This window comes from Phyllobates terribilis, unplaced genomic scaffold, assembly GCF_046119375.1.
Source record: "Phyllobates terribilis strain yellow unplaced genomic scaffold, ASM4611937v1 Scaffold_5__5_contigs__length_657084704, whole genome shotgun sequence".
NCBI classification, from domain to species: Eukaryota; Metazoa; Chordata; class Amphibia; order Anura; family Dendrobatidae; genus Phyllobates; species Phyllobates terribilis.
In genome coordinates, this window is record NW_027362765.1 from 299,407,792 (window position 1) to 299,415,818 (window position 8,027).

The 8,027-nt window shown below is 49.8% G+C and overlaps 1 non-coding gene across 1 annotated transcript; it reads left to right on the plus strand.

Moving 5' to 3' along the window:
• The first annotated feature begins 790 nt into the window (after nt 1–790).
• On the plus strand, nt 791–863 carry TRNAT-UGU (transfer RNA threonine (anticodon UGU)). The gene has a single exon. It is a non-coding gene; the product is annotated as a tRNA-Thr (tRNA).
• Nucleotides 864–8,027: the final 7,164 nt, after the last annotated feature.

The following is an 8,027-nucleotide window of genomic DNA, read 5'->3' on the forward strand; positions in this document are numbered from 1 at the left end:
AGTTTTATTTTTTTTAAATACAATTAATTAACTAGGAGTGGGGGGAATCAGAGATGCACGGGGGGGATGAGAGATGCACATGGGGGGGTGAGAGATGCACATGGGGGGGTGAGAGATGCACATGGGGGGGTGAGAGATGCACATGGGGGGGTGAGAGATGCACATGGGGGGGATGAGAGATGCACATGGGGGGATGAGAGATGCACATGGGGGGATGAGAGATGCACATGGGGGGGATGAGAGATGCACATGGGGGGGATGAGAGATGCACGGGGGGTGAGAGCTGCACATGGGTGGGATGAGAGCTGCACATGGGGGGGTGAGAGATGCACATGGGGAGTTATGTTTACATAACTTTGTTGCCTTATGAAGGGCAGGGGGGGCCCCCCAAAATTTCTTGCACAGGGGCCCACTACAGTCTGTGTCCGCCCCTGGGTATAAAGGTGTAGTAACCCCAATTTACATGATTTTAAAGGTGATGGACATGGTTTATGGGGTTAAAACTGGTGAAAGGTTCCCTCTTAGATCCGTTTTCTTGCCCTTTCTCTTTTTTGCACTCCTCAACTTTTTTTTTTACAGCACAACCTGTTTCATATCCTGTACATAATCTATATGCTGGAGAACTAGGCTGTAGTTATATCACAACGCATCTGATCAGTGATGTCCTTCATACATCTCTTCCTAGTAGCTGTCCAACAAGTTTTTGTCACTTGGGTGTAGCTGCACCTTGCCTACAATTCCAAGCATACAGAATGCTGACTCACTAGCCTTAAAGAGACCTGGTATGGCAGGCTCCATAGCTCAGTGGTTAGAGCACTGGTCTTGTAAACCAGGGGTCGCGAGTTCAATTCTCGCTGGGGCCTTAACTCTATTTTTAATTGTATTATTTTAAGATTGTAGAAAAAGGACATGGAAAATGTCTTCAGTAACCTGTTATACTGCTCAGCAAAATGCTTAAAGGGAAGCTATCAGATTTTGCATTTTGTTGTTACATGTATAATTTTAAATGGTGTATAGGGAGTTAACCACAGTGCTATGATTGCATTTAGAATTAATTAATCCACAACAGGATAAATGCAAAATATATCAGTATATTTGAAATTACATTTCAGTCTTCCTAGACTGAAAAGCAGCAAGATAAGCAAATCAAGTTATGGGCCAACGGCGCCAGAAGTAAGGCCGCACTAACATCTATATAGAAGTGTGTTGACCATAAAAATTCATATATGGCCACGGCCATTTTGGGGAATGTAAATTTCACTTTGTGACACAAATTACACAGGCAATATTTAAAACAGAAGGCAGGTCGCTGAAAGCACAGTGACCTGTCACAAGGCAGAGATAGGCATACATGAATAAATAATAAGAGCACCAGAGCACATGTATATCATGTCATCAGAAATGAAAATAAAGATTATTGTAATGCACACGCCCGGGCTGAGCGGCGTGTGCGTGTGATTCCACTGGACCGTGCCGGAGAGTGAATACCTGGAGGGGCGTAACTAGGTATTCACCCGATCCGACCAGGGTCGCACGACGGCATACGACGCCAGTGCACCAAGGAGGAACCGAGCAGAGGGACCAGGTGCTGTTGACCCACACAGGGGAATACAGGAACAGACTGGTTAGGCTGGCACACAGACTGGTGGGTATAGGCAGGCACGACTGGTATGCAGGCAGGCACGGCTAGAGTGCAGACAGGGAGGCACTAGCAGGTTGGAACACAGGCGGGATAGGACCCAGTACACACTGGGACTCAGGAACAGAACCACAGATGTGGCGGACAAACACAGCAGGACGAGGCCGGCCGGCCGGAGCGGTGAGCGAGAGTAGAGCAGGACGAGGCCGGCCGGCCGGAGCGGTGAGCGAGAGTAGAGCAGGACGAGGCCGGCCGGCCGGAGCGGTGAGCGACAGTAGAGCAGGACGAGGCCGGCTGGCCGGAGCGGTGAGCGAGAGTAGAGCAGGACGAGGCCGGCCGGCCGGAGCGGTGAGCGAGAGTAGAGCAGGACGAGGCCGGCCGGAGCGGTGAGCGAGAGTAGAGCAGGACGAGGCCGGCCGGAGCGGTGAGCGAGAGTAGAGCAGGACGAGGCCGGCCGGAGCGGTGAGCGAGAGTAGAGCAGGACGAGGCCGGCCGGCCGGAGCGGTGAGCGAGAGTAGAGCAGGACGAGGCCGGCCGGCCGGAGCGGTGAGCGAGAGTAGAGCAGGACGAGGCCAGCCGGCCGGAGCGGTGAGCGAGAGTGGAGCAGGACGAGGCCGGCCGGAGCGGTGAGCGAGAGTAGAGCAGGACGAGGCCGGCCGGAGCGGTGAGCGAGAGTAGAGCAGGACGAGGCCGGCCGGAGCGGTGAGCGAGAGTAGAGCAGGACGAGGCCGGCCGGAGCGGTGAGCGAGAGTAGAGCAGGACGAGGCCGGCCGGAGCGGTGAGCGAGAGTAGAGCAGGACGAGGCCGGCCGGAGCGGTGAGCGAGAGTAGAGCAGGACGAGGCCGGCCGGAGCGGTGAGCGATAGTAGAGCAGGACGAGGCCGGCCGGAGCGGTGAGCGAGAGTAGAGCAGGACGAGGCCGGCCGGAGCGGTGAGCGAGAGTAGAGCAGGACGAGGCCGGCCGGAGCGGTGAGCGAGAGTAGAGCAGGACGAGGCCGGCCGGAGCGGTGAGCGAGAGTAGAGCAGGACGAGGCCGGCCGGAGCGGTGAGCGAGAGTAGAGCAGGACGAGGCCGGCCGGAGCGGTGAGCGAGAGTAGAGCAGGACGAGGCCGGCCGGAGCGGTGAGCGAGAGTAGAGCAGGACGAGGCCGGCCGGAGCGGTGAGCGAGAGTAGAGCAGGACGAGGCCGGCCGGAGCGGTGAGCGAGAGTAGAGCAGGACGAGGCCGGCCGGAGCGGTGAGCGAGAGTAGAGCAGGACGAGGCCGCCCGGAGCGGTGAGCAAAGGCAGAGCAGGCTAGAACCGCCGGAGCGGTGAGCAAAGGCAGAGCAGGCTAGAACCGCCGGAGCGGTGAGCAAAGGCAGAGCAGGCTAGAACCGCCAGAGTGGTGAGCAAAGGCAGAGCGGAGCAAGACTGCCGAGGCAGTGAGCAAGGCAAAGCAGGCTAGAACCGCCGGAGTGGTGAGCAAGGCAGAGCAGGGGGGGACAGGGCTCTGTTCACACGGAACAGACAGGAAGGGAAAGGCAGAATCAGATACCCACAGGGTACTTGCAGTGAAGTAGCGAGTGGACCACAAACTCACAAACGGGAGTACAGTGACAACGAGCAGGAGTTAGGTACGAGTTCAGACTCTGCAGAAAAAGGAAAGGTACAGACACAGAGAAACACAGGAAACAGGCTAGAAGAGTATACAGACAAGAACAGACACAGTAGCAAGATACAGGAGCGGGTCTAGGTATGCGGCCCCTAGAAGGCGGAACGAACAGGCTAGGAGCATGTTCAGACAGGACTGGAAATACAGCCTACAAGAAAGGCAAGCAAGCAAACACAGAAAAGGACCTGGCACATTCAGAGTATACGAGCGGTGAGCGAGAGTAGAGCAGGACGAGGCCGGCCGGAGCGGTGAGCGAGAGTAGAGCAGGACGAGGCCGGCCGGAGCGGTGAGCGAGAGTAGAGCAGGACGAGGCCGGCCGGAGCAGTGAGCGAGAGTAGAGCAGGACGAGGCCGGCCGGAGCGGTGAGCGAGAGTAGAGCAGGACGAGGCCGGCCGGAGCGGTGAGCGAGAGTAGAGCAGGACGAGGCCGGCCGGAACGGTGAGCGAGAGTAGAGCAGGACGAGGCCGGCCGGAGCGGTGAGCGAGAGTAGAGCAGGACGAGGCCGGCCGGAGCGGTGAGCGAGAGTAGAGCAGGACGAGGCCGGCCGGAGCGGTGAGCGAGAGTAGAGCAGGACGAGGCCGGCCGGAGCGGTGAGCGAGAGTAGAGCAGGATGAGGCCAGCCGGAGCGGTGAGCGAGAGTAGAGCAGGACGAGGCCGGCCGGAGCGGTGAGCGAGAGTAGAGCAGGACGAGGCCGGCCGGAGCGGTGAGCGAGAGTAGAGCAGGACGAGGCCGCCCGGAGCGGTGAGCCTGAATGAAACACACTGCTCAGGCAGGGATTCATTGGAGCAGCTGGGTTAAATACCAGATGACAGACAGCAATAGGCTGAGGACGCACAAGGGGTGTGCCTGCAGCAGGTACAAAAAGCAGGAAGTGATCGGGCGCCGCCCTTAAGCAGCAGAAGCAGAGGCAAACAGACAGCATGGAGGGAAGCCAGAGAGACATTCTGGATTGGAGATCAAGTGCGCGCTCTTGCACAGTGGGAGATGGACCACTATGCAAAGACGCCGCCAGGTATGTTACAATTATAAAAGAACCACTGGACGGATTTCATCAACAAAGGTATCATTTTATCTAGTATAACGGCGCCCACCTGACAGTGTATGTGGTTTACTAAGCACAATCCTGCTGACAGATGCGCTTTAAGGCCGGAGTCACACTATCGTATAACACTAGGCCGAATGCTATGCGATAAAACATTGCATAGCACTCGGCCCAGTGTTATTCTATGGGCCAGCTCAGATCAGAGATTATTTTCTCATGCCAATTCGGCATCAGAGAACAATGGCAGCATGCTGCGATTTGCAGCGAGACTCTATTTACTCACACCCATAAAAGACTATGAGTGAGTGTGAAATATCAGACTTCACACGGATGTCATCCCAGTGCAGTCCGATATACGCAGAGTCAGGCCATGGATGAGATGGAGAAATTACTTTCTCAGTCTTCTCCGCAGCTGTGCTGCGATTGTCTCATGTGACAGGATCGGAGCACGGAGCACGGACAATCTGCTCCCGCTCGCAGCAGAGCAGGAGCCGAGGGTCATTAGCATCTCGCATCGGCTGCCATATGCTGGTGTGACTTCGGCCTTAGACACAGACCCCGATGTAAGTGCTCATCGTAGGGCACAGGATACATGTGAACTGAGCTTTATTCCTATTTTTGGATGGCAGAATGAACTACATTTTATGATTTTTTTTTTAAACACAGCCAACACTTTGGCACATGTGATGAGACAGCCTATCTTCCGGGTCAGTACGATTACAACGACACCAGCTTGATATATAATTTTTATATTTTGCCATGTTTGCGCACTAAAAATGCTTTTTTACAAACAAAATAAAAAAAATTTGGCCAGACATATTTTGAAAGTTATAACTTTTGGATTTTACTGCTCACAGAGTTGTATGGGGGCTTGTTTTTTTTTTCAAGATGACTAGAAGTTTTACTGGTACCATTATGGGGTTCATAGTATTTTTTATCACTTTCTATTCCAATTTTTTGGATAGAGAATGAACAAAAACAGCAATTCATGAATTGTTTTACATTTTTTATGTCACTCACCCTGTGGTAAAACTAATGACAACTTTATTCTTTGGGTCAGTATCATTACATCGATACCAGATTTATATAAGTCTATCTTTTATGTTTTGCTACTTTTGCATCACCATGTTTTGAGAGCTGTAACTCATTTTTCCACCAACAGAGCTGAGTGGGGAGTTTGGTTTTTTTGCTGGCTGAGTTCACTTTCTCATTGGTGCAATTTTTCTTTAAATACAACTTTTTAATTGTGTTTTATTCCACTGTTTTGGGCGGCAGCATGATGAAAAAAACTTTTTTTTTTTTTTAATGGTGTTCACTGTGCAGGTTAAAGAGTGTGACTGTTTTATAGGTCAGGTCGTTCCATAAACGGCAAAAAAACAAATTTATTGTTTTTGTTTTTAATGATGAAGTATTTTTCCGTTCTTTAATTTGTGGGTATTTTGCATTTTTAAAATCTTTTTTTGTTAGGCAGACAATGGGATTTAAACACTAAATTCTCTGATCGCCGTTCTAATACACTGCAATACTCATATCGCAGTGTATTGAACCTGTTAGTCTTAAGGTATATTCACATGTGGCAGTTTTGCAACTTTTTTCTTTACCAAAAACCACAGTGTTGGCAGGAAAAATGCAGCATACAATACGTCAGTTTTTGACTCGTATTTATATGCATATTCGAACTGTTTTTAATTGCATTTTTTCCATTTATTTGAATGGGTGTAAAATACTACAAGAATCGACACACTGCATCTTGGAAAAAAGCAACCATGACAATCATTGGCAACCCCACAATTGTCGCAGGGGTTCTGATGCGATGAGAGAGGAAGCCCCTTCCTCTTGCAGCCATCTAAATTCCATGTCCGATCTTGTTCATGGCATCTATAGGGTTAAAGAGGCAAGATCGGTGCTGGCAATGACTGACGGTTGTTACAGAATCTCGGCTATCAGATAAGCCGAGCTCCATGCAGTGATCATGCAGGTACATCTCTTGTACTGGCATGAGCTTCATGACTAGTGATGAGAGAGGGTGCTTGCCACTGCTCAAAACTCAATCAAGTATCAGGGGTGATTGAGCGACATGCTCAATTCACCGCCCCTCATGTTTTGCGACTATTAGACAGCCAATAAAAATGTGGGGATTGCCTGCCATACACAGTAATGCCGTAGTCATGTTGGCTACTGCCATTACTATGATTGGCCGGCCACATCGTGTCATCAGGTCTTATACTCGATCGAGTGTACCTGAGCATCCCGATGCTAGATTGAGCATGCTCGCTAATCATTTTTCATGACTTATCTGTACGTCATATTGAAGGAACACCTTCGCCATTATGATGTAAAAGTGAAGATCCTCTTGAACAATAGTGATCTAACATTATCACTGATGTGCCGTAAAAATTACCTTAAAACCTGCAGCCACTCCTCAAGTTACAAACTACATAGCTTCTGTAGGTTTGTTTATAACCCAAATTAGCATGCAAGTTGGAACAGGCCAGCAAAACCCCCTCACCCCACTAATACTCACTTCCTCGCTCCGGCCACCACGCTGCACAGTCCTCCTCTTTCAGCCGTAGGGCGCCACATCTTGGTTCTCTTCACTATAAGCTAGGACTTCCAGGCACGTACAGGCCTCATCGGTCACAGCTTGTCATAAGGGCACGGCCCGTCTTAACCTTACGCAGTGGCCTGGAAGCAGCTGGAAGTCATGACTTATAGTGAAGAGGCCAGAGATGCAGCGGTGCTGCTGGAAGGAAGAGGACTGGAAGGAGGGCAGCGAGAAGTAAAACAGCTGGAAAGGTGAGTGATTTGTTATTAGTTTTTACAACATCTTACGGTCATAACTAGATGTATGTATGTTTCGAAGTCGGGGACTGCCTGTGTGTCCTTCCCAAACTCACATATGTGATGTCCTAGATTTATATGCCATTATCCTTCTTTAAAAATGTGAAAAAAAAATCCTTTTGTTTTTTTTTTTCAGATTCCTCTAAACCACTTAGGCTGGCTTTCTGATTTCTAACGTAAGCCAAATGTAGTGGAATGCTAGTCCTTCCTGATACATGTATACTAAAAGGATATCCTGTTGAAGAAATGGTCAGTATTAGTCAGCTTCTGTAAGGATTCTCTGAAGAAAGAAGTCGAACTTCACTAATTGGGTTCTTAAATCACCATTCTTCATGGACAAAAGCCCGACTCACACAATATTTTTAGCTAAATAGTGTTATTACCACTGCCATTCTCAAATCATAGCACTCGATTAATATTCAAGCAGACCAATTGCCATCCCCCTACTTCTTGCCCCATTATTCTCTACACCATACTACTGTAACCCTAAATTCCAGGATCCATTTACCGTAACTGATGGAAGGAGTTGACTAGTTTACACCATTCAAAGCTTTTCACAAATGAAGAACTCCCCACCCATATGACCTGGGTCTCATTATTAAAGCTTTAAAATGTTATGCACACCTATCACCTTACCAAATACAGTAATACCTTGACTAATGAGTGCATCCACTTATGAATTTTCTGAGATAAGAGCCTTCACTCAGTCGATTTATTGTTTATGATGGGAGCAGAGATCTGAATTATGAGCGAGTTTATGACACTCACCACATAGGATGTAGTTATCCTACCGTGCAAGCATCTCTTTCTTTGCGGTTGCACTTTTGACCTTTTCTTGTGAATCATTTTCCTGA